The following is an 8,219-nucleotide window of genomic DNA, read 5'->3' as shown; positions in this document are numbered from 1 at the left end:
CTTGAGGAATATGAGAGAAAGTGATTTCGTCGAATTTTGGGAGTAGCTTCAGCACGTAATCCCGATACGGAATTAGGTTAGCATGTCTTGTTTCCCAATCGCCTCTGATCTGATGTATGACTAGAGCGGAGTCCCCGAATACTTCTAGTATCTTGATCTTCAACTCAATTGTTTCTTCCAACCCTAGTATGCAAGCTTCATACTCGGCGATGTTGTTTGTGCAGGTAAAACAGAGCTTTATGGTGAATTGTAGATGGAAATTCTTGGGAGACATCAGTACTGAACCAATTCCACGACCTATTGCATTTGAGGCGCCATCAAACATGAGCGTCCAACCTGCTTTTGGCTCAAGACTTTCCTCTAGTTTGGAGTCTTCAGCATCCTTAACAGCCATGATGTTCTCATATGGGAAGTCAAACTTCAAAGGTTGGTAATCCTCTAGTGGTTGATGAGCAAGATGGTATGCTAATATGCTTCCTTTGATCGCCTTTTGCGCAACATATTGGATATCGTATTCTGACAACAACATCTGCCATCGAGCAATTCTACCAGTGAGAGCTGGTTTCTCGAATATGTACTTGATGGGATCCATTTTAGATACCAACCAAGTCGTGTGAGTTAGCATGTACTGCCTGAGACGCTTAGCGGCCCATGCGAGTGCACAACAAGTCTTCTCGAGTAATAAATATCTGGTCTCACAATCATTAAATTTCTTGCTCAGATAATAGATGGCATACTCTTTTCTACCAGTCTCATCTTGTTGTCCCAATACACAACCCATGGACTCGTCGAGCACGGTTAGATACATGATGAGAGGCCTCCCTTCTACAGGGGGCATCAGAATCGGTGGCTCTTGCAAGTATTCTTTAATTTTATCGAAGGCTATTTGACAGTCATCGTTCCACTCTATGCCTTGATTCTTCCTCAGAAGCTTGAATATTGGTTTACATGTTGCAGTAAGGTGAGAGATAAACCTGGCGATGTAATTTAGTCTCCCTAAGAACCCACGAACCTCCTTTTCAGTCCTCGGTGCAGGCATGTTTTGAATGGCTCGAACCTTGTCAGGATCTACTTCAATTCCTTTTTGGCTTACAATAAAGCCTAAAAGCTTCCCAGATCGAACCCCAAATGTGCATTTGTTGGGATTAAGTCTCAACCTAAACTTCCTCAAATGAGCAAAAAGTTTCCCCAGGTTAGTGATGTGTTCTTCTTCTGTCTGGGATTTGGCAATCATGTCATCGACATACACCTCAATCTCTTCATGAATCATGTCGTGAAAGAGAGTCACCATGGCACGTTGATATGTTGCCCCATCGTTCTTTAATCCAAACGACATTACTTTGTAACAAAAGGTGCCCCAAGGGGTAATGAACGTGGTCTTCTCCATGTCCTCGGGATCCATTTTAATTTGGTTGTATCTAGAGAAACCATCCATAAAGGAAAATATGGAGAACTGAGCTATGTTATCTACCAATACATCAATGTGAGGTAATGGGAAATCGTCTTTGGGACTGGCTCTATTTAAGTCTCGGTAGTCTACGCACATGCGGACTTTTCCATCTTTCTTTGGTACTGGTACGATGTTGGCAACCCATTGTGGGTACTTAGAAACTTCTAGAAAACCAGCGTCAAATTGTTTTCTCACCTCTTCTCTGATTTTGAGAGCCATATCTGGTCGAGTCCTTCTTAGCTTTTGTTTGACAACAGATTATTCTTCTTGTGGGTCATGATATCAATATCTAATCTGGGCATGTCTTGGTATGATCAAGAAAACACGTCGTCATATTCGTGGAGGAGCTCTATCAACCTTGTCTTCACTGTATCTTGAAGTGCGAAGCCTACCCTTATGTCGCAACGCGAAAAACAACCGGCGGGAAAAAATAAAGAAACAGAGCCGCCACCGACGCTATTCATCCTATGACGGAAAGGAAGCGCTGGACTAACCTAAGAAACGGGAAAGGAACAGTCTTACGACCAGAGATTGCAAGGTACGGGAGTCGGTTACGTAAGGGGAAGGTATTAGCACCCCTCACGTCCGTCGTAATCGAGGGGATCCACGCTCAAAAGATAGCTCAAAGGATAGGAAAAGGGTTGCTAACGAAATGCTCAACAAAATTGCACACACTGGAATAAACAGATGAAAGAAGATGGAGGAAGGGGACTCGGCAGGATGTCGCATCCTGGTCCTAGGTAGTTTGTCAGAAACAAACATCAGAGTCGACATAGTTCGGGGAAAAGGGAAGCATGCTCGCTAGGATATCGCATCCTATGCCTACGTATCTTCTCTATCCAGAGAAGAATCAGAGCACTCGTAGCTCGGCTAACGCACGCCGAAACAAAACACCAAAATGGGATGCTGAGACGTTAAAAGAAAACACACAAAAAGGAAACGGAATGCCAATAAATGGACTTACATCCAACTCCAAGAAAACACAAACAAGGAAACTGACTGTCAATCAATGGACTTACATCTGACTCGAAACGAAAACAAACAAGGAAACTGACTACCAATAAATGGACTTACATCTGACTCCAAACGAAAACAAACAAGGAAACTGACTGCCAATAAATGGACTTACATCTGACTCCAAACGAAAACAAACAAGGAAACTGACTGCCAATAAATGGACTTACATCTGACTCCAAACGAAAACAAACGCTAACCAGCGTCAAAGATGAACCCCCAAATGAGAATAACCATTCTCACAAATGAACCCCACAAGAGAAAAATCATTCTCACAAATGAACCCCGAATGCCACAGATGAAACCTAAAAGAGAATAACCATTCTCACAGATGAACCCCCAAAATACTCACACTAAAGAAAAACAAATGCCAGAAACACCAATCAAGAACACGGTTGAACACACCCACACAAAGAAGACAAAGGTGACACAACACACGCAAAAAAGAAAAAGGTTGCCCGGAGAGATCTCGTACGATCTCCTGCCTACGTATCTCATCTGGTATGAGAATCAGGGCGACGTAGTTCCCCTTAACATGGGAGAAAATACTCCTCACCAGAGACCAGGGAAGCACAAGTAAGAGGGAGACTATTCTCGAGCCTAAAAGTTGTCATGCAATCAGTAATCCCCATGTTGAGGTCTCTAATCCTATCCAGGAAGGGAGAAAAGCGCAAACATCAGTTCACATGTATACAATCAACACACACTATATGCAACCAAGGGGCTCAAGCAAAATAGGTGGGCTTTAGTCAAGGGGTCATATCAACCTCGACAAACAAGCCAGAATGCAAAAGGTAATCGGGGCTCTTAACCGCTAACATTGAGAGTTAGGGTGAGCAGATCAAAATGGTAATGAGGATTAGACCTCATAGCTCTTAACCCGGCCTGGGTGAGCTTAAGACAAAGAATGTGTGGGGGTCCAGAATGAGGGACCCTATTCCACTGACTGACTCTATACAAAGATCTTGGGTTTGTGTTCTAGAGCATCAGCACGTAGTGCGAGCATAAAGAACGACTCAACGATTAACAGGGGATTGATTGCAAATCCCTTCTATCTGTCAATTGCCTCTTCACTTAGGAGGACTTAACAAACAACAATGCCTCTTCACATAGAAGGTCTTTGGCACAAATATAAACAATCACAATCATTGCCTCATAAGGAGGACTTCAGCCAAACGCCTGCCAAAAAAGCGACAGGGCTTCCAGACTAGATGGAGAAGCAGAGTGGTTACCTAGGTGGTGTATCAACCACACTCCAAAGCAAGCAAATCAAGCAAGAAAAGCAAAGCTACTTATGTACCTGTATAAAAGCTTAAACAATTAGTATCTCAGTCAGACAACCAAACAAACAAACAGTGGAACTTCCCAATATCTACAATGCAAGTCACAAGTGCAAGCATTCAAGTGAATTCATCACGTCAATGGACCTACAACACAACAAGAGTTAGTGATCAAAGCAAATGGCATCTCATGTAATGAGATCACATTAACCATCAAAGCAAGATGCTCTAACCTGAAACATAAAACACAATTAGTATGTACACAAACCACTAGTGTAAAGAATATGTTCAAAAGCAAGTCAAACAATAAAAACAGAAGTTGATCTTTCACATGAAGCACATTCAATCAAACAAGAAAGAGTCCTCAAAGGGACCAAAACCAAATCATAAGGCAAATGCTTCAAACAATTCATGTCATGCAAAGGCAAGCAAGGTGATCAAAGTTGGACATGAGAATAGAAAATTCACATTAAAACAGAAATGTATCCAATGATCATGAATTTTTTTTATGTGAATTCAACATGCTATGAACATACATCATACCAAATTTCAATTCCAGAATAGTTCAAGTGGTATATGAATGAAAATGCACAAAGGTAACATCCAAAGTGTGACACAAATTGTCACACTACAAGTTCATGTGTCCAAAACAGTGATGGTAAATGATAAAAATCCCAAACCAAAGCCAAAAGATCATATCACATGTTAGGATTAAGCATGTCAAATTTCACATCAATTGGATAAACCATGAGCATTTTACAAAACATATAGCACAACATGTCATTTTGGCATATGGTTCAAGCAAACATCCGCAAATAAAAATCCAGAAACACAAAAATCATGAAAACAACATAAAAAAATAATAGACATTGAAACAAGAATGTGAAAAAAAGTTTGAATTAATTTGGACATGTTTACTATTTGTTATGATTTTCTAAAGTTGAAGAAAATAAATGAAATAATGAATGAAATAATCATGTGGAAATGAAATGTGAATGAAATGGAAACATGCATAAGCAAGAATCGAACCCAGGCCAGGCCAGTCACAGTGCGTTCAAGTGAAAAGCAAATGGAAATCATAAAAATGTAAACGCTAAGGGTCGAGCTCAGGTCCAGGCAGTCACAAGCGAGTATCAAAAATTAAATCCAAGGCATACGCACGCCAGGATCGAACCAGCGCCTTACAGGTCCAAGGCGCTGGTGAATAAAATTCAAAAAAGGTGCGCTAGGAGGAATCGAACAGAGGACATGAGGGTTCTCAAGCGCTCTAGGCGCAAAACGCACCGTTTTGGAGTGCAAACCCTAGCTACACGCAGACGGTGGTTGACGGTGGTTTCCACCGTCTTCCCCGATGGTATAGGCGGAGCGCCGCCGCGGAAATTTTCCAGAATTCAACAACTATTATACCAAACGAATCCTCTTTCCATGTAGAACACAAATATGCTAATGGTTTGGCCTAATTCTCCATGGATTGCTCAAATCGAAGGCGAGAAATTCTTAGATCTAAACTTAATATCATCATATCTCACTCATTTCTTAACCAAAACAAATTCTAAAGACATCAGAATCACCAGCACAACAAGATCTTCAAGATTATGGCAATGAATTGGAGAAATAAGCTGGTCGAATTTCCACTTACTTGATATGGTAGTGTTCAAATCCACGTGTTCAAGGCCTCCTCTAGCTCCAGATCAACTCCTCCACACTCCTATTGAAGCCTTGGACAAGAATTGATGGTTGAAAGCACTCCAATCTTCCTCAATTCAAAACTTCCATTAACATGCTCATGCTTGAATGGCTTGAAAACTGCACTGAGTTGACCAAAGTAATGCTTGATCCTTGCTCAGAACTCTTTCATGATCATGAATGTGCAAAGAAAATCAAGGTTTGTATGAAGAAAAATGAAAATCAAGATGAGAGAATTTTGGAGGGAAAATGAGATTCTAGATCTAGAATGTATATTCTGAGCAAATTCTGTTATGATTTAGCTTTTATATGGTGTGTTAATCATGCTGTAATCAAAATTAGACAATGGTTAGTTAGGATTACTGAAATGAGAGGTGTCTTGCAAAAATGACAAGTGTGAGGTAGCATGTACAATCCATACGTGAACAGTGCCATGCAAGGGCACAAATTCACTTAAAATCCTCTAACAAACACAATGGAGTTGGTATTTTGTTTGTAGTATCAACCAAATTTGAATTATGGATTTTCCCTCCAAAATGCACATGCATGGACCAATGATCATATGAGCTATTCTCATGCAATGCAATGATGGATTTGGAAAATATATGTCATGACAAGCATTTTGCAAAAAGAGTGGATTGATTTGGAGTCTTGAGCCAAAAGTTATGCCATGTTGAACTTCCATGTATCCTCTATGATAAATTGGACACAACTCCTCACCCATTCATCAGAAATTCATGATCTTAGACTTTTTGGAAAGGGGAGAGAAATATCTACAACTTTCATGTTCAACAAAAATCCATTTGAAGCATCTTTGATGATGTAAAATGAAGTTGAATTTGAACTAAAAACCTTCCATTTTTGGAAACTTAAAATTACAGGTCACTTTCCATTTTTGGAAACTTTTGATATGACTTCAAAATCTTCAAGATAGATGTTTGAAATGGACCTCTTTTGAACATGAATGAAGCATTTCCAATCAATCCCCCACCTCAAAGTCCACAATTGACTTCTTATGGTCCTCAGATGACCTTGACATGCTCTGATCAGCTTGAACCTCCACCACTTGATAAAATGGCTCAGAAATGAACCCTAGCTCATATGAGCCCAATATAATAATCAAGTGGTCTTCCTCATCATCAAATACCATCTTTCTTTGAGAAGCCCTGGTTGAAAGAATACAATTGATTAGGGTTGACCAAAGGTCAAAACCCTAATCCAAAGGAACTTGAGGAATGAGTAATGCAGCCCTTGAGGATGACATAACCATGATGATGGTAATATATCCTTGCAAACAAGATAAAGCTCAAGCCCTTTGAAGAATCCGGAAACCCTAATTGAAGTGCAAACCCTCAGATGGTTGATCATCAAATCATAAAGACCCTCAGGCATGAATCACTTAACCTCTCCATCTTCTGCTAAGACTTTGGAGGATGACATTCTTATTTCCATATGATATGCAATATGCAAATGCCTAATGTCCTAAAATATGAAATGCAATATGTTAAACTAGTCTCAAGCAGAGGAGGGCAAATTTTGAGGTGTTACAGTTTCCCCTATTCAATCCACGGTGAACCTGTCGATATGAACAACCTCGACTTTCAGATGATCAGGGTGAAGAGTGATTGAATACCAAGAACAGACGAACAATTTGCGCTCCGCTGGGAATTATTAACAATGCCTGTCAGAATCGGCAAAGAGGTGAGCTCGAAAGAGAATCCGTCTGGTACGGTGAGAGTCAGTTTGAATACCGAAACAGAATGTTGACCCGGATACCAAAATGAATGGTAACACAAAAATAACCATGGCCTGAACGCCGCTCATCAGTCTGAATACTGGAAATGACTTCGATCTGAGTATCGGAAGATATGAGATTATCAACATTGGTCTAAACACCGAGAGATTGGCCTGAATGCCACAAGTTGCAGCGACCTGAGCGTCGGAAACTTCTTCGATCTGAACATCGGAAAATTGGCCTGAACGCCACAAGTTGCAGCGACCTGAACGTCGAAAACTTCTTCGATCTGACTATCGGAAAACTGGCCTGAGTGGCACAAGTGCTTCAACCTGAACGTCGGAAACTTCTTCGATCTGAACATCGGAAAACTGGCCTGAGTGCTATAAGTGCTTTAACCTGAACGTCGGAAACTTCTTCGATCTGAACATCGGAAAACTGGCCTAAGTGCCACAAGTGCTTCAACCTGTACGTCGGAAACATCTTCGATCTGAACATCGGAAAACTGGCCTGAGTGCCACAAGTGCTTCAACCTGAACGTTGGAAACTTCCTCGATCTGAACATCGGAAAACTGGCCTGAGTGCCACAAGTGCTTCAACCTGAACGTCGGAAACTTCTTCGATCTGAACATCAGAAAATTGGTCTGAGTGCCACAAGTGCTTCGACCTGAACGTCGGAAACTTCTTCGATCTGACTATCGGAAAACTGGCCTGAATGCCACAAGTGCTTCGACCTGAACGTCGGAAACTTCTTCGATCTGACTATCGGAAAATTGGCCTGAGTGCCAAAAGTGCTTCGACCTGAGCGTCGGAAACTTCTTCGATCTGAACATTGGAAAACTGGCCTGAGTGCCACAAGTGCTTCAACCTGAACGTCGGAAACTTCTTCGATCTGAACATCGGAAAACTGGCCTGAGTGCCACAAGTGCTTCAACCTGAACGTCGGAAACTTCTTCGATCTGACTATCGGAAAACTGGCCTGAGTGCCACATCGGTATGAATACCAAAAAAATCGGCCTGAATGCCACTTCGGTCTGAATACCGGGAAAAATTC

This window comes from Lathyrus oleraceus, chromosome 6, assembly GCF_024323335.1.
Source record: "Lathyrus oleraceus cultivar Zhongwan6 chromosome 6, CAAS_Psat_ZW6_1.0, whole genome shotgun sequence".
In the NCBI taxonomy this organism is placed as follows: domain Eukaryota; kingdom Viridiplantae; phylum Streptophyta; class Magnoliopsida; order Fabales; family Fabaceae; genus Lathyrus; species Lathyrus oleraceus.
The sequence above is the reverse complement of the archived record's forward strand: the minus strand, read 5'-3'. Positions refer to the sequence as shown.